The sequence below is a fragment of the Ornithodoros turicata genome, chromosome 1 (assembly GCF_037126465.1).
Source record: "Ornithodoros turicata isolate Travis chromosome 1, ASM3712646v1, whole genome shotgun sequence".
In the NCBI taxonomy this organism is placed as follows: domain Eukaryota; kingdom Metazoa; phylum Arthropoda; class Arachnida; order Ixodida; family Argasidae; genus Ornithodoros; species Ornithodoros turicata.
The window spans coordinates 19,938,838-19,963,758 of NC_088201.1; the positions used below are offsets into that span (position 1 = coordinate 19,938,838).

At 45.4% G+C, this 24,921-nt stretch overlaps 1 protein-coding gene and 1 long non-coding RNA gene across 2 annotated transcripts in view; one reads left to right on the forward strand and one right to left on the reverse strand.

The window, feature by feature from the left end:
• The window catches only part of LOC135377598 (probable G-protein coupled receptor No9), a 344,006-nt gene that overhangs the window by 110,535 nt on the left and 208,550 nt on the right, over positions 1–24,921 (forward strand). The gene's annotated exons all lie outside the window — the stretch shown is intronic.
• LOC135377599 (uncharacterized) overlaps positions 14,407–24,921 on the reverse strand; it is a 143,046-nt gene continuing 132,531 nt past the window's right edge. Inside the window, exon 3 of the long non-coding RNA XR_010418154.1 lies at positions 14,407–14,491. This is a non-coding gene — a long non-coding RNA (uncharacterized LOC135377599). The remainder of the gene's footprint in view (positions 14,492–24,921) is intronic.

Here is a 24,921-nt window from a genome sequence, read left to right on the forward strand (position 1 = left end):
TGGCCGAAGCCTCTGCTCCGCCTGCGGTGTCATGACGAGCATGAGCACATTCCCGTGGAGCGTGGACAGCGTCACACAGAGGGACACTGCACAATAGCTGACTTATCATTATCACAGGAAGCTTTATTCATGTATGTTTGTGTGTCCGTGGTGCTCCTGGTGTCCATTGGGTACTGTTTATTGTGGAAGCTTATACTGCCCCCAGAACCCTTGTGCGAACAAACTCAGTACAGCCACAGGTGTCTCCGATTCTCATAATGAGCTGTTCGTTTTTTATCTACACATATTTGAGCTCTTCTTAGTCGGTATGCCGCTTAACTGAAATATGCGCATCCTGCACAACGCTGTAGTTGGTCAGCTTATTGCCCAATCCCATTTGTGTGCGGCAGTCGCATCCTGTTATAGACAACACTCAAATGTTACGTTGTCTTGAACTGTCCTTGTGGATTAGGACGTGCTGTATGAGGGATGCGTGAGTTTCAGTGAAATAACACAGCGTTCACATGCCTGTTTAGCTAAGCAGGCATGTGAACGCTGTGTTAAACGCGTGTGTTTAAACACTGTGTGTTGAAAAGAAAACTAGTTTTCTTTTCATGGGGTAAAATACTATACAAGGAACGGTAACACTAATGTGCCGCAGGTGACAGTTCTACAATTTCGATGTTCTGCATTCTGTGTACTAAAACATCTGGCAGCGAACAGTTTGGCTGACAGTTAAAACATTGGTGTAGAACGTGGCCTAGAACTTGGTATAGAACTTCGCGTACGCCAGATCTCCCTTCTCCAGGTGAGGGAACGGAGGGACATGTTGCAAGCACGATGGCCGATGGTCAGCGTCCGCGTCTCATTGGTCACAATTTGTGCACTGAGCTCGCCTTAGAAATTCCAGTGCACAACTGTTAATGCATGCCACCTCGTTACAAAAGCATCTGGCTATCAAGTCATCCGGTTGTTACAGCCTACCCTTGATGCCCACCAATGGCGACCAGCAACCTGCCCGACGTCCTCGCACGCTGTACAATCCACCACAAGTACTGTACCGCTGGCACTGTGCTCGTGAAGATAACTGCCGCCGCTGTCATATGCAGCTTCATTCCCTTCTTTTTAGACTTTGTGTACAAATATGAGTGTCGAACTTGTGGCGTCGGCGTAAATGAGTCGACAACAGCACTGTCAACTATACTGAGACACCCGTCACTGTTCAGGTGATCAGATGCCGTCAAAACTGAGAATGAACGCCATGTAAGACCGCACTGCCGACTACACAACTTGGCTCGTCTTTACCGATCACACTGAACCAGAAATACAGCATTATATGTGCCAGTGTCAAAGCACCGTGATATCGCAGAACAGTCCACAATAATTTTACAGGACAGTGCACTGATAATCTGGGGATGACGATGGTGCAGTAATTTTGCTGTTCACGAAATGATCCCGACGATTCCGAATACACAGAAGCACATGTGAGCTTGCCATGAATTTCATGAAGTCATTGGAGCACCCGCAAGACATACCATTCCATTGCGTTCTCAATAGGCCAGTAACTGATTTTTAAATTAATGTAGATGGTCTGCGCAATCAGCTAATGTTCTTTCTTTTTCTTCTGCTCTTGAAACATTTGGTGTGTTCGCGAGGTTCTGTTGAATGACATTGTCGACCCGTCTGGTATCACACGCACAAATAACAGATAACACGCGGATGCTGTTCTCAAGGTGATAAAGGCAAGCTAGAGGTCTAAGGTAAAAGAACAAAGCAAGAGGAAAAGAGTGCCTTATAATCCTTTCCGCTGATATGGTGGATCAGTCGCGTAATGTAACATGTAACCGCTTGCCGCCGTAGTACCAGGAGCCTCCGCAGTGAACGCTAGGTAATCAATTAGATCGTCCTGTGCTCCATCTATTGAGCGGAAATGAAGAAACGCAGAGGGTGTTGCACCCCCTTAAAATTCACTTGGAAAGTATGTGAAGTAAACAGATACATTTTGCTACGGGGAAATTTTAAGAAACGTTATTATATTTCATAAAACTGCTGTGCCGATAGCTGCCATCCACTTATCCTGAAAGGTTTTATTCACAACGTCTACTTAGGTATCACACTCCATGCACTCCTGCAGCTTTTGATCAGGCATCCAACACACTCGTCAGATCCCATCAGACTTCCAGTGGTTCCCCAAGATAAAAAAAAACTCTCCTAGTGTCCACTTTTCCAGTGGTGATGACATCATTGACGCCGTGACCCGTTTCTTGGAGCGTCAACCTTCAGATTATTTTTTTTTCAGTAACATATAGTTCAAAGTGACATTAGTTCATTTACCTATGCCACCTCCTTCTGTGTCAGCTTATGGGACGCCCCCTGGTACTACATTCTGCCCCAAGCACAGCTGAAACATCTCGTTCCTAAGATTCACAGTGCAAGACAGTAGTCCGCCACCAGAATACAGCAAAGGATTATTATTAAAAGTAACAAAACGTCGAGAGCTGGGAAAACACAAGAACAGTACGGCACACAACACTGAACCAAAAACCAAGGAGTTTCGATTTACATTTATGGAATGTACCCGTGGTTGCTGGTTTGAGTCTCCCCGTATACTCATTGGCGGTTCTGTCGTTTCTACACCATCAACCGAGCGGGTGCCGAGAAAGGCGAGTATTCTCGTTCGAATCCTATGCATCTCCCATTGTATCATCCCATCATGCCATCAGTGTCACATGGGATCACAGAGAGAAAGACCTTGTAGCTTTCGCAAATTCCAGAAACACTTCCTCTAGACCGACACGCATCATCCTTCAGAAAAGCAGCGTTCTGTGAACGAATTCATCAAAACGTGTCATCTTTAAGTGGTCTATGGAATCTATGCACCACAACAAGTCTTTGTTGTTGTGAGTTGTTGGAACGAACAGTCGGTATTAGTGGTTGATCGATCGGTTGCTTTGTACGGCACGGCGAGCCCTTTCACCACCATGCACCACCACCACCTTGAATAAATTTCCCCATAACACCTACATAATTAGCGCTTTCAGTGCTTACTTTCCTTAACGGTTGGCGTAACTGTAAATGCGGGAAAACACCCGTCGGTAAACGTCAAATGTGAAAAGGAAAATAAGCATGGGTGGTATGTATCTCTAAATATAACCACCAGGACTGCCTCGACCGCTTGCATCCATAATCTATAGGCCAAACCTCGGTGTTCCCTACAGCGGCAGTCTTCTGCTTCAACTCGAAAAGGTTCCCTCGCCCAATTGTGGCGAATGCAACATGGTAGGGGACGCTGAACACGTCATTCAAGACTGCACTAAAAGCAGTGAACATAGCCGTATCTTGGAATCGTCACAGGCCCACCTGGACACAACCGCTTTTTCAGCACCGAAAGAGTTTTTGGGTACTGGCCTGTGGGTCTCGAAGTGCCAGTTGCGCATTTTTTTTTTAAATCATGTGACCGTCTCGACATCTTCTGAAATCTCTCTGTGTCTCGGCTACTGTCCTAAGGGCAGGGCCAGTGTCTAGGACCATTGCTGCATTTGGTCTACGGATTTTTGAACGACGGTCTTCATTAACTGGACTCACTGGTTGTTGGGCCCCTGTTCTTTCTGTTTTCTGTTTTTTGTTTTTGTCGCTTGGACATCTTCAGTTTCATTTGTTTTGCCTTCTTCACTTTGTCTTCGATTTACGTGTACTGGAGTAGACTGTCCCTACTTTATCGGGACCCACATCTCCATATTTTTTCGTTGTTTGTTTGTTTGTTAGGAAAGAAAAAACAGGAGAAATTGAACTCGTCTCCCAACTTGTTCTGCTACTCCTAACAAATTCTCGCCCCCCCCTCCGCCCCAAATACTTCTCATGTGCTCTACTCGCAAGTTCGCTATTCACTATTTACATGTTCGCTATTCAGAAGTCCACTATACACCTGTTCACTAGACGTCCACTATGCACAATTATTTCAAGATCATGCACAGAGAATCCTAAAAGGTTGTGTCCATCCTACAGCTCTGAACAAATTTCACAAGTGCCGCCAAGGCAGCATCCCTCATGTTCCGTGCCCAAAGTCCCAACACCTTCACTATATTGAAGACCCTGCTGTCTAGTCGAGCAAGTGTAGCTTTCAGTGTAGCTCTTTGAGACGCCTTTTTTTCTTTATCACTTAATCAGTCAATCTAAATATAACTGAATGTGTCCCGTGTGAGTCCTGAAGTAAGTTTTCATAAATGTCCCTCTCTCTTCGTACTGTGGCATCGACGCACACCCTCGCCAATTTGACGGTACTACACTATTCTTCATTTCTAGCCTGTTCATCATTATGGAACGTAAGCTGGCTCTTGCGTCTATTACATCAAGCAAATATAGAAAAGGCGAATAGTTCAGGAACAGCTCAACGTGTTCGAGGAGCATGTGGGGGATTCGAGTAGACGAAGCAGAGAGGAAGCACAGCGTTCCACAAGGCCCCCAACTATGCTAATTGTAGGCGGAGCGGCCAAAGCAACCGTTCTCTTATTCCACTCGGAGTTCGATTCTGTCTAGAGGCCGACTTCCGATTGAAGACGTAAACGAGAGAAACACAGCAAGTGGAGTTTGCAGTGAATTTAAACGAAGCCTAGAATCGATTGTACGAGCACAAACCATTGAAAGGCGCTTGTTTCTCACTTGTCCTACGCTCCCAACCCTGTAGCGAACGTTCCCCCTTTTTTAAACGTATATATATACAAGTATAAATGCCCTGTTTTATAGCGACTTGAAAGGAACTGCATTTCAAGTTTCTCTTATACTTTCCGGTCCTGCCTTTGAAGACCGGCATTTTGTTTTACGACATTTGCGAGGAAGCAACACGGCGCAGCGCCGAAATGCGGCAATATTTTGCGCCTTTTTGGAATCGTTCGAAGCCCCCCTGAATCTGTAAACTGTCGATTTGTTACAGAAAACTCTGAAATCAAGGAGGACAGGCGGAACAGCGGTGGTAAATAAAAGCGACAAAGAAGCGGAGTGCAAACGAACCACCGAGAGGCGCCAACGAAGACAAACCCGAAAATCGATTGGAGAACACAAGCTTCCCCAAATTGAGACTCTCTGCTGAGAGGTTGTGTGCTGGCGAAAATAAGGAGGACGTCGAGTCACACCCTTTCACGTCACCGACAGACTTTCTTCCGGTTCGCTAACCCCCCTCCGTATTCGCGTTGTCAGTCTTGGAGTGCGGTGCAACATGGAATGCGAAGGCAACTTTGTCGCCTCAAACTTCAATCGTCAACGTGATGTCTGAATACGGAAATAGTTCCCCGTAGGGTTGAGATGCTTCTCTACTGAAAGCCGTCTGAGACGGAACAAATATTCGGTGAGCCAATCCAGTGGAACGGAGACGGAGGTGCGGAGTCGCGTTGGAGAGTTGTTGGGTTGATTAGTTGGGGACACTTATACCATCGACCCTTGGATTCTTGTACCTCGTGTAATAATAAAAAAAAAAGACTAGTTTGTAAATTTCAACGAAATGAATGATTAAAAAAAAAAAAGAAGTACTCCGGCTCAAGATAGTTAAAATGTCCTGGGTGTTTCGTGATGATTTCTTTTTCAACGTACGTGCTTGTTGTGAAGCATTTCTACATAAATATTACTACTTTACTGTATTTTTACACCTTCAGTACCAACACGATGAGGGGAACAAAGAAAAGGAAGAAAAGAAGAAGGTATTTGACTTCCATTCTTGACAGACTAGTGGAATAATGAAAGCAGGACGCTCTGCAAAGCCTTTCGAGTCTGCTGGGATGTATCTGCATTCGTCCCTCCATGAGGATAGGCTAAGAGTTTTCACGTGACATGCCCTCTGACGGCCCACTGAGCCCTGAAATTCTCTGGGAAACTTTATTCCTCTGGATTTTCTTGTCCGCCAAGGAAACCCATAATCTTTCTGCGGCTCAGCTGGGATGCCCACTGTGATGCCATAGGACCATATAGTTCGAGACCGTAATCAGTGTTTGAAGGGACACAATCTCCTGGTATACGTAAACCTCATGGGAGACAGTCGAACAAGCCGAAGGCTTCTAAATGAGAAAAATAAGAGGAAAAGAGAGAGAGAGAGAGCTAACAAAACGTATTATTTACCTTCTGTTTTGTTGTTGTCGTTGTTTCAGACTTACATTTACTGCATTGCTGAGCATAACACTAACACGGAAGATGGGGAAATAGTAGGTCGCCTACATTCAAGAGCCTTGAGAACCCTCCTTATTCTATTATTTCTCAATAGAAAGTTGTCGGAGTCTAACTATAGTTATGGTATCTATTTATTTCATTAACCATTGTCATTGTGAGAACAAAATGTCTATATACTGCGATAACGTGGAGCTTACAGCCATGAAGAAAGCCATGAAGAAAAAGAAGCCACGTTTTTTTGTTTTTTTTTTTTTTTTTTTAAACGGCGGTGGTTGTTAACGGGAAGGTTTTGGGAAATCGCTGTGGCTGTATCACAAAACCTTTCTCTTTTCGGTTTTGGTTTTGCAAAACAAGTTAAAATAATCTAAAGCTAATAAAAGCAGTTTCTATATACTCAGAGATGGGTACGTTGTCCCGGAAAGTGTCCCGATTTTTCAGCGGTTCCTGTCCCGCTTTTGTCCCGATTTTAGTAATATTTTTGTCCCGCTAATCCCGGCTCTACACATCACCACTCACTTCACAGATCACAAGGCAGTACTCGTCACTCTAAAGTAGTTGCCGCATATAAAAGTGATAAAAGTGTCAACATCTACACACACAACAGCTGCCGCCGAATTTCGCGTTACACAATCGTAACCGTCCAGTAATTTTTGATATCATTAACAGAGTTTTCTTTTTTTAAAGCTGAAACTGCTGGTTTTCAGTTTGACGATAAAAGGTGTTTTTTTATATAATTAACATATATTTAAAAAAAAAGCACTGCTGCCATTTTTGCAGGCGGGTTGTGCGGTCAGGCGGACATCTATTGGAAAAGCCCATGTAAGTACTGGACGACTAATTACCTAAACTTCATTAATTAACTTTTTAAGTAGCTGTTACTGGGAAAATGCGAGACAGCAGAAATGGAGGCAACCATTATTTGAATCCATGGAGCTGGAAGCGGTCGGAAAACGGTCTATCTGGCCATCAGATCAGCGCCTGCTCCAATCAGCTCCATCGCTACAAAACACTTGGCCCTCCGACGATATATATCCCAAAGTACGTGCTCGTTTTACGAAACATCCCACTACATCATCATTACTTACTTACTTGTTGTTGTCGTTTCACGATATTTAAAAAAGAGGGTGGATTGAGATAACGACTGGCTCCAATTCTGCTATCCCGTATTTCCCCGAAAACATAAGTTAAAAATTTTTAAGTAATTATTCGGGTCCAGCAGTCGCACATACGCTTACCGACAGGATGTCCGCCCGAACCCCGAACCCAGCTATGAAAACCGCATGTATATAGCTCTCATAGTTTTATCATAAAGGTTGGTGATAAAAAAAAAAGAAAAAAACTCCATGTATTGTGTAGACTTGTGCAGTAACTTGAGTAGAGTAAGTTAAATCTATCTTAAATACGTTTGCGGGTAACTTGGTATCTTGCAAATACTTTCAAAGGTCAGTATTTAGTATAATCTAACTTAAGTACTTCAATACTTTTTCAATAACTTCTTCTCATTTTCCGAGTTACTTTGAAGATATTTCTCGATGCGGGCCACGGGAGGTCGAGCGAACAATTCTCTGTTGTCTCGGCAATGCGCTTTGTGATGTACATACGCTTTTGCGTCTGAGATATTCGGGACATCCGCGTCCCTCATGGGATGGGGTAGCGTGCAGCGCCTCGGGTTTGGGAGCATGCATGATGCGATGGTGTTGTCCTGAAGGCTATGCGGGTAAACCATTGATCAGACAGGATAGAAGACCCGTGCCGAAAGCCGTAGCGAGAAAGGGCACGTAAAATATTAACTCATTATCAGGTTAAAGCAACGATAAAGAGAAAAACGATCCAAGCAGCACAATGTACTGAAAGTCGAGTGCAATAGGGGTGGACGAGTAGGTGGAAGGCCTTGAAGAGACTCGTTAAACTAAAGAACACTGATAAGACGCATACCGTCCACCCCTGTTGCGCTCTACTTTCAGTACATTGTGCTGCTTGAGGACAATGAATTCTGTCGTTTCTGTAAAGCATTCGTTCGCATCTGTAGAACACCTATTCAGTATTGGGGATAACGTGATAAAAAAAAAGCTGGTCAGGCTATCGGATAGTAATTTTGGTCAGCAGTTGTTCCTCTCAGAATGAAGCCTTTTCGTAATGCCATTTTCCACTTCACTCTCTTCGTATTTCTTTGATAGCGATTTCCGACTGTGACGTCAATGTATCTTGAAAGTAATGAGTTACTTTTCAGAGTATTTCATACTCTATCTTAAATACTTTTTAAGATCGGGTATTTAATACTGTACAGTTACTTTTCTTGCCCGGTACTCAGTAACTTAACTTAAATACTTTTTGTGAGTATCTTGTACAAGCCAGGTATTGTGTTATAGGTACGGACGAGGCATCGCGGAACTTTGTGCGACTCCTGTGTTTACCAGTGTTATTTCTGCGTTTATCCATGTCTGCACAGACAGAATTTGCTACGTGCTTGCCCATGTTCGCTTACAAACGTCAATCCGGTTTCGTTCTGATAGGAAGGTGTATCATGTAGTGCAGCGTGTTGTTGTGCTCCAGAAGGTTGATTCTATTTGCTCCAGGCCGTCGGAAACGAAGCAAACGCTTTCTACCCACGGTGCGCGCGACGAAACAACAATCCAAATCAGCCAGCCGCCCAATCAGCAAAAAGGTCGCCCGAAGAACGATCGTCTGCGAGGCTCAGAGCAATAAAGTGTGGATCGGCTATACGGGGAGCTTGAATCTGGCATTTGCAGTTCAAGTGGGAGCATAAAAGGGGGTCACTTTATGCACAGCGGATCGTATGCACCTTCCCCTTTGGTCATTCCACTGCAACCAGCGTTGAGTACATTCCTCCTCCTATCTACAGAAGCGCTTCGGAAAGGAATAGCTAAGAGGTAGGATTCTAGTGACAAATATATCCTTCGAACTCAAAAACAACAGACATTGAGACGTGTTTTTAGCGATAGCACGTTCTGGTGATGCCTGATAAAAACTGTCAGGGGCAATGCATAAGGTCTACAGGGGACGACGTTATTGTGCTCCATGCAGTAATCGAGCAGCGATATCAATAGAAGATAGGAGAAAATATTAGAACTATAAAAAATAAAACACACAGTTCTGAGATCAAAGAAATGTGAAAGGACGACACACAGACACTTGCACTGAACTTGATCCAAAGTGTTTACTGCAGAAAGCGTGTGTGAAGTCAAACCTCGAGAAAAATAATAACGAAAGAATGAAGCACGAAGTCAGAGTAACTGTTTAATACGTGAGCTTTCGGCCAGAGCCTGCCCTTCTTCAGACCTAAAGAAGGGCAGGCTCTGCCCGAAAGCTCACGTATTAAACAGTTACTCCGACTTCGCGCTTCATTCTTTCGTTATTATTTTTCTTGACGACATTTCAACGAGCTGGACTGTGTATTATTTGACCCTCTTGGTCTCAAACCTCGATCTATGAACGGTTAACGCTTCCTGGAAAGATCGCTCATAAATTGCGGAATTCATAAATTGAAGTTTTTTAATGAGGAAGAGGAAGTGGCCTTGTCGCAGAGGGCTGCGTTCATGATGCGAGGGAATTCGTAAATCAAGTGCTGACTGTGTACCCCTTGAAACTGTTATCGCTCCTTGGCAGAAACTTTCGTAAGCAACTTGATAGCGCAGTCGTCACCATGCTCTTGAATGCGACTATTGAAACGTTTCTTATCTGTGATATCTGCATATTCTTCAAGAGAAAGAGATCGTATGGCATCATGTAACGCGTACCCCCCCATGTCCGACCCATACTACTGTTCCACCAGCTCCCGTGCCATAGTGGTAAAGGTGATCGGTTTCCACGCCGAGACTGGGAGGTAACACGGGTTCGAATCCTGCCACCGGCTGTGCTGTCTGAGGTTTTCCCTGGGTTTTCCGAAGACTTTCCAGACGAATGTCGGCACAGTTCCCCCTGAAGTTGGCCCAGCACGCATACTAGCCCCCCTGTCTCCCACTCCTTCCTGCTGTCCTCTCTCCATCTGTCCACATCTGTACGCCGCTCATAGCCACAGTTGCTTCGCGGCGCTAACACGGAATTAAAAAAAAATCATACTGCTGTCCTCCCCCACCTGTGCACGTCTGTACACCGCCCATAACCACAGCTGCTCGCGGTGAAAAAAAAAAAAAAGAAACTAGAAGCAATTATGAAAGGGCAGTTACTACCCAACAACCGAAACGCTTCGGAAATTACCTCCAGTTTTTTCTGTTCGAACGCTCTTGCTGCTATCACATTTTTGCATGCCGTGGGTCCCGTCCTGACGCTCTCATTACTAACATCCCTACCTTTTTGCTGTTGACAATTAATCGGTCACCGCCTCCACCGGTAACGTCACCGAAACATGACACTGTTGCCTCTATACATTATAGGGGAAAGCGGGGAAAAGCGGTAAAAATCTCTTTCGGCTTGTTGGTGACGTCATCATCACCCCATGCGGGACGTTCATCGAGTAGGACTAGGTGCGTGTGTAGACGAAATTTCATGTCGGTACACCGAGGTGTTGGATGTTAGTAAGTAAATATCGTTTTTAACTGCTGTCACTAAAATGGTGCACAATCACATAAATTTTGCGAGTTATGCTGTTGTTGTGTAGGTGCGCTGAATTATGACAGGTAACTCCAAGCGAAGGCCATGCTGCAAAGATCCAGAGGAGTTTTCATTGATTGATTGATGCATAATGTGTGAAGGGCAATGTGAATAGGGGCGAAGTGGAAAAGTCGTCACTGTTTTTGTTCCCGCTAACTCTGACTATAGAACTCTATAGATACCTTAACAGAAATTTATATTTATTCTCGACGCATCCCTGTATGAGAAATGGCTTCGAACTTGGATAGACTGTGGCCTGCAAGACAACATTTTACGGCTTATCATTGTGCTTTTCAAATAAAGTTTTCAGTCTCTCTCTAGGAGAGTGTACACACTTTCCACTTTGCCCATCAATATTTTCCGCTTTGCCTTCCCCATGGGGCAAAGTGAGAAATTTTCGTTACTTTGCAACACATTTTCTTATAAAATATCTCTAATATAACCAGCACTATGGCACACTAATAGTGTTTTGCCAAAAGATGGAAGTATCTTTTAAGTGCAGAATTTTGCATGCCCGTCCCCATTAATATGCTCAAAAAGATTCTCGAACTTTAGTATAACCGCTTTGCCCTACCTTCCCCTGCTCCTAAACCTGTTCGGCATCCAATATGTGTTACGGCAATGTGTGACGGGTTTGCATCACGTCTACGGGTTTCCCGCCCTAAACGTGCTTGCCGGGCGCGACAACATGTTGTTATCACGTTTCGCATGCATGCGTATGCACTTTCTCAAAACCGAGCAAACGGTCACGGGGATTCGGAGAATGCGCGAAATGGGTGAATACGGCGTAACAGCGAGGGCCTCGATAAACTGGGGAAACCTCGTTCGAAACAGCTTATTTCGCTTGTGTCTGACGATGAGAATGACCAGACTGGAGGAAGATGAAACCAAGCGTAAAACGGAGTGCAAATAGCGCAGTGGGAGGAAGATAAACAAATCAGTAACAAAATCGGAATCGAATGCTATCCCACAAACGCGATGCGAACTGCAATAAAAGAGAGAGAGAGAGAGAGAAGAAATGGTTGGATGTTGCGCCATGCTATATACCGCCGAGACATAAGAATGAGTGCCATCTCAAGTTGTCGGAACTTCTGCTGTGGTGGTGCCATTTTTTAAATGTACTAACGACACTTTAACGATAGGTGCTCGTGTTCTGCCTCTTGGGCTGTGGCAAGCAAAAGGCCCAGAGGGACGGGCTCGTCAGCGGGAGAAGCCTAGTCTCGGCACTACCTATTCCAGCATAGACTTTTTTTTTTGTGTGTGTTACGTTGATGCAGCAGATGGCGCACCGAGGGAACGCGAATGTCGCGTTTATCACAGCGCGAATGTCACAACATGCTGCCAACCAGCAAGCGCCTGGAAATGGACCCACAAGGTGGAATAGGATAGAGAATGGACTCGCATAGCATGCGGCCGGCTGGCTGGACACGTGGAAGTAGGCTAGGTTTAGGAATTACTTAGGGGCCACTGTAATGCAGGAGATGGTCGAAAGGAAATATTAGCCACACGAACGTCGGCTAAATATGTAAATACGGTAGAAAGTCGTCCGAAAGAAATATACAATATAACGTAGAAAAGTCTAAGAAGTAATAAAAGTATAAAAATATATATTAAAATATATAAAGTCGCCCGAAAAATGATGCAGGTCTCGTAGCAGAGATACAGCTGGACCTGCCTGTACATAACAAGAACTGCTCCTTAGGCGTTTTACGTTTACCCTTAGTTACACGTTTATGGTTCCTACGCTTTCAGTTATAACAGTTCTTTGCTTCGATTAGGAAACATAGAACTTGAAACTTGTCAAGAAACGTAGTCACTTTTGTGCTGCTGCGGTGACAGTACCGCGGAAGCTGAATTGAAAATTGTCACAGCTCCCGACACCTACATACGTATAGATGCGGAATATGAAATGCTTTCGACGCAGAGCGGAAAGGAGATTCCGACGATCCGGAGACAAAGACAACTACCGCGGATCATGCCGGTTGCAGGCAGGTCCACTGCTTTTCAATGTGGTCATGGCGCACCTACCGCAACGGTTGCCCAAGAACGTGCCCATTAGTATGTACACCGACAACGACGTTAAAACGACGGCTTAATAGGAAAAGAAAGCGGGTACGTAATGGGGCAGTTGCTATGCAAATCTCAGATATACGTGAACTGTTGGAATAACGCATAAAAAAACAATCATATTTTTATAGTAACACATTGAGTTCCTTCCTGTCGTCATCCCCTCAAAAGTTCTGCCGTCGGCTAGTACGCATACTAACCCTCCTATCCCCCCCTTCTTCCTGCTGTCCTCTCTCCATCTGTCCACGTCTGCACGCCGCTCATAGCCACAGTTGCTTCGCGACGCTGACACGGAATAAAAAAGTTCTGGCGCTCTATTTCACCCTCTAAACTGCCAAGTCACCAAATCCACTATGATGTCCATATAACTGACCCCTTTAATTTCTACTTCTCCTCCGTATTCTCCCAAGATGACGGTATCACTCCACCATGTTGTCTGGATCGTGAAGTTCCTCCCATCGATGACATTGTCCTCGCTATAAACGGCATTTATGCCCAGCTTATAAAAAGTGGAAACGAAGAAAGGTTCCAGACGGTATCGACTTCACTTCATTTAATTTAGTTTCCTGAAAGCGCACTTGGTGAATTACATCCGGGGGTAACATCTCAGTACGGCCGAAGCCTCATTGCGGACAAAAATAATCCTTTACTCTCGAAGTGTCTCATTACGACCAAAATCTCAGTACGGCCAAAGGTAGTCTCATTTCGACCGAAAATGTCTCATTACGACGAGAAAAAAAAATAAGCATCCGCCGTATTAGCAATCGCTGTGTTGTATGCTTCCCAAAGTGTCTCTGAGGCGGGTGTGCCCCCATGGCTTGTGCCACACACAATGGTTCATGCACACAATACTATGTGGCAGCGTTTCATGCATCCCACGTGAAAAATGTTTTTATTCCTGTACTGTGTCGTACGATATTTGTACCTGTTACACTATTTTCTCCCGGTATTCAAGCAACATCCTACTCATTGGTTCTGTTAGCAAACTGTCTGTGTGCATTCTGAAAAAGTTACTGCACAGGGGCATGTGCCAGGAGCCACATGACCAGGGACGTCTTTTCCTTCACTAGCTGCCTTCTACAATTTATGTTCGTCTGATATAAAATAAAAGTACATATGGTGCTGTACAAAACAACATGTGCTCTTGTTCGGTGATGACCATAAGCCATATGCCGTCAACCAGACATTGTTTAATGCTTTTCGGCGGACATATTCAAGAAATTATGGACAACAATGACAATTATGTCATAATGATGCAGTGGCGTTGCCAGAAAAATATTTCAGGGGTGATTTATGAGGCCTTACATGGGAGTAGAGGAGTCACCTCTCGTATCACTTTGGGGAGACACTACATTAGTGGTTATGCCACTGCACTGATGTCACAATGTTGTAAGCGTGTGTCATCCTGGGCATTCGGAATTACTCTAAGCTACAAGATGTAAATTCAGAATCTGTATATCAGAAGGGTAAGCAGCAGAAGTTACCTGCAGGCTTCATGCGAAACGTCTGTGCGGAAAACACTTCCGCAGTGGTGGGCCGTGGGTGGTGGGCCGTGGGACCGTGTTTGTGTTTGTCTGTTATCGTCCTTACCTCGTCTCGAATTTTCAAGTCATGGAACGTCGTTGGTTTTATCACACACGCAGGACAATTGCGGGCACATGGAACGTGGAGCAGCAGCAACCTGCAAACGATATATTTTCTCGTTACATACATATGAGTCATCAAAACCAGACCGGTATACCTTCCCAGATGTTTGGTTTCATCGTTTATAGGAAGCGCTAGTGGGGGCACAACACTTGGTTGGTCACATGTAACCCAAAACGCGAGAGATCCCGCTATCCCGACTACGCGATCAAAAAAAAAAAAAAAAAATCTAGAACCATGCACACCTCCCCATGCAAATCCATCAGCATCACGAGACACCATGTCCATGTATCCACGTATGATCACAGTGTAATGTGAAATGATGTGTACGAATGATAAAAGATTCTAACCTACCTGTAATCCAGTGTTTCATAAGTTTACTTCGATTTTCTGGCAGCTACCATGGAATGCAATACACCATCCATAAACTGCGTTTCGCCATTCCCATGGCTACGCATTTCGCCGGACACATTTCGCAAGCGTCATGCAATCCCACGTGACCTGCTTTTGTCCAGTGAAAATGACTCGCGTCATGGACATATATGTTCATTTCAGCGCTAATCACGTTATGCATGCGCTAGAAGGGAGGGGAGGGGATCAATACGCTTCCTTTAGTGTATTGATATCTTGTTTTGCTACTCTCACTTCGAAGCCAAACTAGCATAGCACGATACAGCGCAATATAACTGGGTGTCTAGCAACGCTGCGTGTCTCGTTTCTTGTACGAGGAGCAGTTGCGGTATACGATGTGTTTCTATCCCTTTTTGTTGCTATAACGTGCATATTAGCGGACTTTAGCGCGCTCTTTATTTTCCGTCGTTGTCTTTGGAACGGCGCGTGTTGTTCCGGTGGAAATTTTGGTAAATGAATCGTCACAGTCTCAACGTACGGGGGTGGTTCCATAAGTTTCCGGCCCCACCAACTTTTAATAGTCACAGAGACGAAACAAGTGTATCACTTTTCGACATAGTCACCCTTAACTTCGATGCACTATTGACACCTTTCAACCAGCATTCTTATACCCTTGAAAAAGTAGTCCGAAGTTTTGTTCGCAAAATGCTGGAAAACTGCCTCTTGCACCTCACTATCGTTTTGAAATCTCCGTCCTCTGAGATCCCTCTTCAAGTTTGAGAACAGGAAGTAGTCACTCGGTGCCAAGTCTGGACTGTAGGGTGGGTGGTGGATTTCTTCAAAGCCGCACTCCTTCAGTGCAGCCTTGGCAACAGGAGCCGTGTGGACAGGGGCATTGTCCTGGAGCAACCGGACACCTCGACTCAACCTGCCGCGCCTCTTTTCCTTGATGGCGTCTCTTAGTCGGTGCGGGAGTGAAGCATAATAAGTCGCATTCACTGTGGTGTTCCTCTCTTTGAAGTCGATGAGGAAAATCCCGTGACAATCCCAAAGTATTGTTGCCGTGATCTTTGTGGATTGTGTTACCTTGGCTTTTCTTGTGGGTGCTTCTCCTGGTTTGCGCCATTCCATCGACTCCTTTTTCATAGTAGAGCACCATAGTCTCATCCCCTGTGACAATTGACTTCAATATTTCTTCTTCGTTCTCTTGACAGAGCTCCAAAACCTCTTTGGCACAGACGACGCGCTGTTGCTTTTGAACTGACGAGAGAAGTCGTGGCACCCATCTCGCACTGACCTTTTTCATGTGAAGGCCCTCGCCGATGGTGCGAAAAACGGTTGTTTTGGAAAGCCCCAGCCTTTCTGAGATTTCCTTCACCTTCAGACGCCTGTCGCTCAGCACTTCCTCCTCGACAAGAGACAAATTTTCTTGTGTCACCACTTCCACTTGACGACCACCGCGTGGATCATCTTCAATGGACTCTCGCCCCAGTCGAAACTGCTTAGCCCAGTCTTTTACCGTTGTGTACGACGGAGAGGCTTCCCTGTACACGTTGTCCAGTCGCGCTTTAATTTCTTTAGGCGAAAGTCCTTCTTTTGTCAAGAATTTTATCACAGCGCGGTACTCGATTTTTTCCATTTTAACTGAAGAGTGCACCCTGGCTGTTTGAAATGCCGCTCTCCAACCGACAAAAGCATGGAGAGGGTTGAGGGTGGCGCTCCGGCCCTCCAACAGATGGCGCCACGCGTCCTTAATCGCATTTTCAAATTCGCGCGCATTTTCTACCTCGGGCCGGAACCTTATGGAATCACCCTCGTATATCGCGCAATGTTGATCAAGGCCAAGTCAACCAAGAAATCTTGTGAGTTATGCTTTCGTAGACTTTGTCTGGTTTGGCTGTGTGCTATCCACACATAACTGCATTCTCAAACGAGTAATTTGACTGAATCAAAACAGCCGAAGTGGCTGTAATAGATGTAGTTCGGTATGTGTTAGTAGGTTTGCACCGTTTGTAGTTCGTTGGGCATTTAGGAACACCAAATTTATTCGAAGTTAAGATACCAATAACGTATCACCGTGCAGCAGCATTTATCATTGTGAGCCATATTTCATTTGTTAAATTTGTCGCAGCTTATTTATTTAGCTTTATTAAAAAGCTGTAATAAATAAAACTGTAACGGCGTTACGTGCAACACTGCGTTGTAGTAATATATTTTGTGAAGCAGCGTTAGTCAGGACATGTTACGGCGGGCTGATAAGAGAGGCAGGTTAATGGAGTGTCTTAGGGATGATATACTTGACAGGCGCGAGTATACAGGGTGTGCCAGGAAACGTGTCGTTGAATTATAATTAAAAAAACTACGCCACCTAGAATCATGCGGTCAGCGGCATTTGTTCTTACTTGGTTTTTACCACCTCCTGATATGAATGTCATGTAACGTGAATTTTATTATGTAAATTCTTGCGAACTGAACTCGGGCATTTGCCAAGTAAAGGTCACTTTTTTACCCCACCAACATGAAGAGCGTGCCGAACTTACTCAAATTCATGATAATTGACACATATATTTAGGAGCTATTCCATTGGAAAAAATAGCCGAACATCATGCTTTCGGAGCACCCCGAGCATAGCGCACAAGGACTTTTTGAGCGCAATCCTTGTCAGTCCGACGAAAAGAGATTGCAAAACACAGCCTACACCTGGATAGCAGAAGGAGATGGCCCAGGCATGGCTTATAGCATCCGGCTTCCGCTGGGATCATGCCTTCCCTCTCACAATTTCAGGAACTGTCACTTTTTCTACTATCACTCTGTGGGCGGGGTTTGCAACCTCCTTTCGTCGGACTGATAACGATTGCGCTCAAAATGTCGTCGGGGGCTATGCTCGGCGTGGTCCGAAAAGCATGATGTTCGGCTATTCTTTCCGGTGGGATAGCTCCTCAATATCTGTGTCAATTATTACGAATCTGAGTAGGCACGCTCTTCACATTGGTGGGGTAAAAAGGTAACCTTTACTTGACAAATTCCCGAGCTCAGTTCGCAAAAATTTACATAATAAAACTTACATGACATTCACATCAGGAGGTGGCAAAAACCAAGTAAGAACAAATGCCGTTGACCGCATGATTCTAGGTGACGTAGTTTTTTTTTTAATTATAATTCAATGACACGTTTTGTGGGACACCCTATTGCGACAGATGAACCGAACTGCTCTGCTTTGGACATGCCTCGAGGTATGCGGAGAGGGTTGACTGTGTTGGGTCCCAGATTGCTGAAGCGTACTCAAGCTTCAGACGAACGAGTGTTAAGTATGCGATATGCTTGAGGTTGGACGGTGCTATGAAAAGTGAGCGATGTGTAAAACAAAGTGAACGATTCGCGTCAGAAATTAGCTGGGAAACGTGAACATTCCAAGAGACGTTACTGGAGATGTGTACGCCAAGGTATTTATAATGAGATACTGTTTCAAGTGTTTGCAATAGGTGACTTGCAGAAGGAGACCAGCGTGTGCTGCATTTATCAATATTCAGCTTCACAGACCACATAGGAGCACCATATAGCGATTTTATCAAGATCAGATTGGAGTAGGGCGTCATTGCTGTTAGCGGCAGTTCCGTGAACTACACAGTCACCTGCGAAGAGTCGAACATGCGAGGGCAAAGGTGCTGGAACATCATTTATAAATATTAAGAAACGCGCAACGGCCCTAAGACACTTCCTTGGGGGATACCGCTTGTAACTGGGGCAGGGGCGCTTAGGACGTCATTTACGGTTACTTGTTGGAAAGGAGAGGATAGAAAGCTATGTGGGGGGGGGGGGGAGCCAAGAAAGTACGTGAAGATCTATGTTAAGATGGGATAATTTTTGGTACAACCTATAGTCACCAAATAAGCTTCGCTTCAGAGTATCGACACTGAGGTCCAAGGGAGAGCAGGAGCGCCATCTTGTTTCCGCACCACACCGGTATCATCCCCATTTGAGGATCAAAGACGGCTAACATAATGCTCCCTGTGGGATACAGAAGCGTGTATGATTGTTGTGTGATAATCCATGTATTGTCTACCAGGGCTCCCGAGGATGTCAAGATGAGCTCAAGGCCGTCAGCTGCTGCTTGTAAACGAAAGGAACATTTCACCCGCGCACGATAGATGGCATCGTGCGCTAAAGTGCGCAGAGCGCGTGCGCGTGGGTAGCGTGGCGCGGAAACAAGATGGCGCATGCTCGCTCTTGGAACCACTTGGAACTTAGTGTCGGTACTCTGAAGCGTAGCTCATTTAGTGACTCTAGTACAACCCTGAATGGGAGACTCGGTCTAAAGCTTTGCTAAAATCTAGGAAAACAGCGCCCACTTCGTTATTTCTGTCGAGGCTGGTGTGAAAGAAGTTGTGAAAACTTCTTGCGAAAGCCATGTTGGTTTTTAATGATGTTGTTGGCATCCCGAAAGGAAAATGGATGGGAGTGTATAATGTGTTTCATGATCGTACACGATGTACTCGTTAAAGAGATGTGGCGATTGTTTTGGGACTAAGAACCTGGGACCCCTGGGATAGTTTTGAACGTTTGAACACAGGAACAGCCTTCCCAAGTTTCGATTCAGATGGAACGTATGCGGATTGTAGAGACCATGTGGAGGTTTTATGTAGGATAATACTAGAAGCGTATTTCTTATTTTCTTTCTTAGCGTGAATGCTATCGAGACCTGGAGTTGACGTACTGCTTAATGATTCTATAACCTTAATGACTCCATTTAAGGTAATGACAACAGACTCGTGTTTGGGGAAATCATAAGGTTGGCATTGAGGTAAGCAGCTGGAGTTGGTTACATTGTGCACTGACGAGAAGTAACTGGAAAAGAGCGCAGCTACATAGCCAGGAGGAAGAGTATAGCCGTTGGAATCAGCAAGGATAGGTGAAGGGCGATCAGACAGATTTACAGTTTTGTAGAATTTGTGTGGATTGTCTCATAATATACTCGGCAATGTTGTATTTTAAAATTTGTGCTCAGCCGCGTGCAGTTCGCGTCTGTAAGGAGATTCTGAAATGCTACGCACAGTGGATGTCCTTGTACCTTGAAGTTACCTTTACCAAATGTACACTTCTGGAGTTATTCCCCATGAGTAGAAGGTAGCGAAAGTAATTCCGATACCAACCCGTGGATTCAATATTGAAAATCATCGCCGGATCTCGTTACTGTCAACGTGTTGTAAAATATTTGAGCATGTTTTGTATCCTCATATGTCTATCTTTCTTGGGGACAATCGTCTGATTAGTAATGCCCGTACTGAGGTGGCGCTTTCAGAATGCGTTAGATTGTACGGTCGACCTTCTTAACGAAGAGGGGCATAGACATACGAGCGATAGTCATAAAGTTTTAATTATCACCTCGAAAAAAATCAAAGTGCGACCATAAAACTTGGTGGTGGTGTCAGTCCTTCTCTACATACTCACCCTTCAATGCCACACATTTTTCCCAACAATGGATGACATGGCGGAGACCTTGGTTGTAGAAGTCTGCATTTTGGCTGTTCAGGAAACGTTCCACCTCGAAAATCACCGCGTCGTCATTCTGAAAATGCCTACCACGCAGTGGTATCTTCATCCGAGGAAGAAGCACTGGGTGCCATGTTAGGAGAATGGGGGAGAGGCAAAATCTGATAGCCAAAGAAGCAGCACGTGTAACTGTGTCCTGTGCAGAGTGAGCCGGGGCGTTGTCGTGGAGCAAATCAGGAGATTTCGGTAGTATGCTCCTGTGATGGTTTGCCCATTACAAACATAATCTGTTAACACCACACCATGACAGTCCCAAAAAACACTCCGCATCACCTTGCCCGATGATGGTTGGGTCTTCGCCTTTTTCGGCGGTCGTGATTCCACATATATTTCCACTGCTTGCTTTGTTCCTTTGCCTCGGGGTCGTAGTGATACGCCCAGCACTCGTCCATGGTGATCAGGCCGTAAAAGAAGTCATCTGGATTGGCCTGACGCAGCTGCAACATTTCTGCTGCTGACTCGGTTCGGCGGGCTCTTTGAATGGGTGTGAGCAGTCGCGGAACACAGCGGGCGGCGACCTTTGTCATGTTCAAAATGTCGTGCGAGAGGTTGAAAACTGATCCATGACTGATTTTCACTTTTTCCACTATCGCCTCGATTGTGATACGCCGATCTTCGAGCACCAGTTGTGTTGCGATTCCCGGTTCTTCACAGACTCTGTATCTTCACAGAGTCTTCACAGGTCTGCCACTTCTTTCTTCGTCATTCAGACTTGTTTGACCACACTGGAAGCGTCTATGCCACCTAACCACTGTGTCATATGATGGTGCATTGTTGCCATACGCTTCCACCAACTCCGCATGAATTGTTGCAGCACTGTTCCCCTTCAAATGCAGAAAACGAATTATCGCACGATGCTCCACTTTATCAATGGGCTGCGCCATTTTGTTTTGGCGCCTATAGCGGCGTGCTCTACGGTGCTGTGGCGCGGAGATTTCAACGTGTACCAAGACTGCAGACGTGTATACCTACCAACAAACAAAAAAATATGTAACTTTATTTTTTCGAGGTGATAATTAAAACTTTATGACTGCCTCTCGTATCAACCGAGAAAACCGTGTTTCTTCCCTTCATTCGAAAAAAAAAAAAAAAATCAGCTGAAACTTGATGGCCAACCAATAAGGAGGGTGTCTCATCACCGGTTCTTTCGAGCAATAATCGATTCGCAGCTCTCATGGGCTGCTCACATTAAACATCTCAAGGGAAGAACCGACGCACGTATCAACATTCTACGTCGTCTCAGCGGCTCCCGCTGGGGTATGTCGACAGCGTGTCTCCTCATCATACACGAAGCACTGATTCGGCAGATGATGGTATATCGTTTGCCCGTACTGCATGGAATAAGCCTTGGTGGGTGTACCTTGTGCTACTTCAAATGTCCTAGCTACAGCAGAGGCCAGAGAACTTCCATGAGATGTACCGAGGACATAGGAAACAGTGCGGCATTACGTAGTCTATGCACGCGGCATCACAACACCCCCTTGCAAGGAAGGTGACACGTCGAAATTCTCAATTCTTCAAAGCGATCGCTTCATATCACCGTACTTTACGAAAAAAACAGCTGACACCAAGCCCTGCAGCCCTGTATCCCCCGTGGACACTAGAACTTCCTCGTATCTCCATGACTGTTCCTGGTGTATACCACCAAAAGGCAGCTTTACCATCTCCAGTGCTGAAACAATATTGTCTGTCTATGATGGAAAGTCATCGTACTAGGATTGCAATTTTCACTGATGGGTCGACGTCGACATCAGGTCCTGCGTCTTCATTTGTGGCACGGCTGTCCCATAGAACATCGTCGACGACAGCGGAATTGGCAGCTGTACAGCTGGCAATGCAGCATGTGGCCGCACGTCAGCTGCCTGCGCAATGGGTCATATATTCTGATTCAAAAGCCGGTCTCCAAGCCATAACATCATTCTTGGGAAGTGGCTGTGTGGCGCCAATAGTACAAGAACGCAATAGATGCAGGCCATGACATACTAATTCAGTGGATCCCTGGACATACAGGATACGGGGTAACGAAGCTGCCGTTGAGGTAGCAGATATAGCGCATCTATGGAACACCTGGTCCATGATGGAGAGAGCAAGCAAAACAACACATACCCTACCAACACAACCTTTTTTAAGCTTGTGAGCTTTTTGAGCTTGTGTTGTGTTGTGGGTGGGTGTTGTTTTGCTTGCTCTCCCCATCATGAACCTGTACCAACTAGCCCGCCTTGATACGCTTAGTGAAATGCCTGGTGACATACTCCAAGTTATATGTGGAAAACCTGTTGTAATCGGCATGTTGAAAGACATATGCATAAGTTAATGGTTACATGCCGACAGCTGTTAATCCTTGCTACACACGGTAGACAATGAGCTGAAATTCTGTGTTCCGTCCAGCATACCGCGACACTTTTACACCGGTTTCGTCTAAACGTCCCATATGGTTGACGGTTTCTCCATACAGTCGACAGGTCTAGTTCAGCAGACTGTTCTGTGGGCAACGGTGGAAGATACGGAGCACATCCTCATGCACTGCACACGTGCATCCCAAAGAGCTACATTGAAATCTGCTATCGACCACTTGGACAATACAACCTTCGATACAGTATAGGTGCTTGGTGTATGGCAATCGAAGAAGAGAGATGCAGCGTTGTTGGTATGCATAGTGTGTAAACTTTGTAATGAGTTGTGATATCGAAACAGTCTTATAAGACCTCAGGCTAAGCATATGTTGTCTAGTTCCTTGTTCCTGTCTCAATTGTCGTTTCTGTGCACTCCTATGAGATGCAGATATGCATGTGCATGTGCAGTTCGGAGAGAGAGAGGGCTGATGTTTTTCTTTCTTTCTTTCTTCTCTTTTTGTGGGGTTCATCCATGGAGGGGTTCATTACGGGAGAATTCGTCGGGTGACGAATTCAAGTTACCCCCCTTTCTTTCTTTTTTTTTTTCTCTTGTAACATTCAAACTGAAACTTCAAGTGGTCACTTTAGTCTACACTGTCTTGTTCTTCTCACGCTTCTTCATTGGTGATTTCTTCACTGATGCTATCTCTTTTCTTTTCACTACTCAGTTTATGTGAACCCTAATAGGCGTGGTGCAGCAAAGCAGAGAGCATACATGTTTAAGAAAGGCCTTCAATGAATGCTCCTGTAGGCTGGGGGATTTGTGCTGTTTGCCATCTACATATTACTTGTGACCATTTCCTTACGTTTCCCTATTGGAGCGTTACGAGCATATAGGGACGTAATAGACCAAATAATCTTCTGGAAGGATACCAGAGTTGCCTACTACTCCTGTGTCTTATCTGCAGGCAGGCATAGCGCCTTTCCACAGCGGAAGCAAGCACCGTTGGTGCCGATAGCAGACTAATTTTTCCGACGAGTGTACGGCCCATAAAGTGCACCTTAGCCAGGACACGCACACACGGACACGTTCATCAATATCCCTTATCAGCTCGTCAGAGACGGTAATGGGTCCCGCAACAGCAACGAGCCTGCGTATTGCGAATCCACTCCACTGCGAACGCGGGCTGGGTATATCGCCGAGTCATGCGGCTGAATCCGGTCGCGGTGATGCAATGTTAGCTCTCTGAACCACGTGCCAATAACGATTGCTCATTTCTGCAAGCTTCATTGGCGTTCCTATTTTAGATCGCCCAATCTTATCGATCCACGATCCTCGGTGCGAGTGGCTCTTTTTGGACTTCGAAAACAGCCCAACAAATGTTTCGCTCCGCTACGCTATTACTTACGCTACAAACAACGCTATTTATAGTCTACTACGGCGACTACTACTACTACTCGCTTCAACTACGGCGACCGTCCTTTTCGATACCAGACTGAAAAAATAAAATAATTCTATACTGCCATCTAATCATGAACTGTAATGAGTACGCATAAAGTTGGATGCCATATCGGCTAAAGTGTTCAGCACAGGGGTTTTACGAAAGACCCCGTCCATATAAAGGGCACCGGGCCACAAGGCGTTAAGCCACACAGAAACGACTAAGATGAATACTTTCCAGACGAATGTCGCCACAGTTCCCCCTGAAGTCGGCCTAGGACGCATACTAATCCCCCTGTGCCCCTCTCCTTCCTGCAGTGCTCTCTCCGTCTGTCCACATCTGTACGCCGATCATAGCCACAGTTGCTTCGCGGCGCTAACACGCAATAAAAAAAAAAGAGTTTAGAGTCAAGGTCGATTTTTGAGGCACAAAATCGGTCTCGAGCAGCAGCTCTAGTGGACCGTCGAGTCGAGGATTGTATAAGAATACAGGCATGGTACAGTGCTAGACAGACAAAGGTTTACGGAACACGCTCCGACGCACCTTCCTGCAAGTGACACGGTAGCAGCGAATGGGATCGTACGGACTTACACACATGTGCCTAGGTAACCCAGTCACGTGTTTGTAAGTCTATACGGTCCCATTCGCTGTTTGCGTGTCACTCTGAAGAGGGAATGCGCCAGATCGTGTTCCGTAAACTTTTGTCCAGCAGTGTACAAGGTACTTCTTTATACTAAACGCTACACTCAAAACAGATTTCGTGTGTGTCTGAAGAGTGTCACATGAAGTGG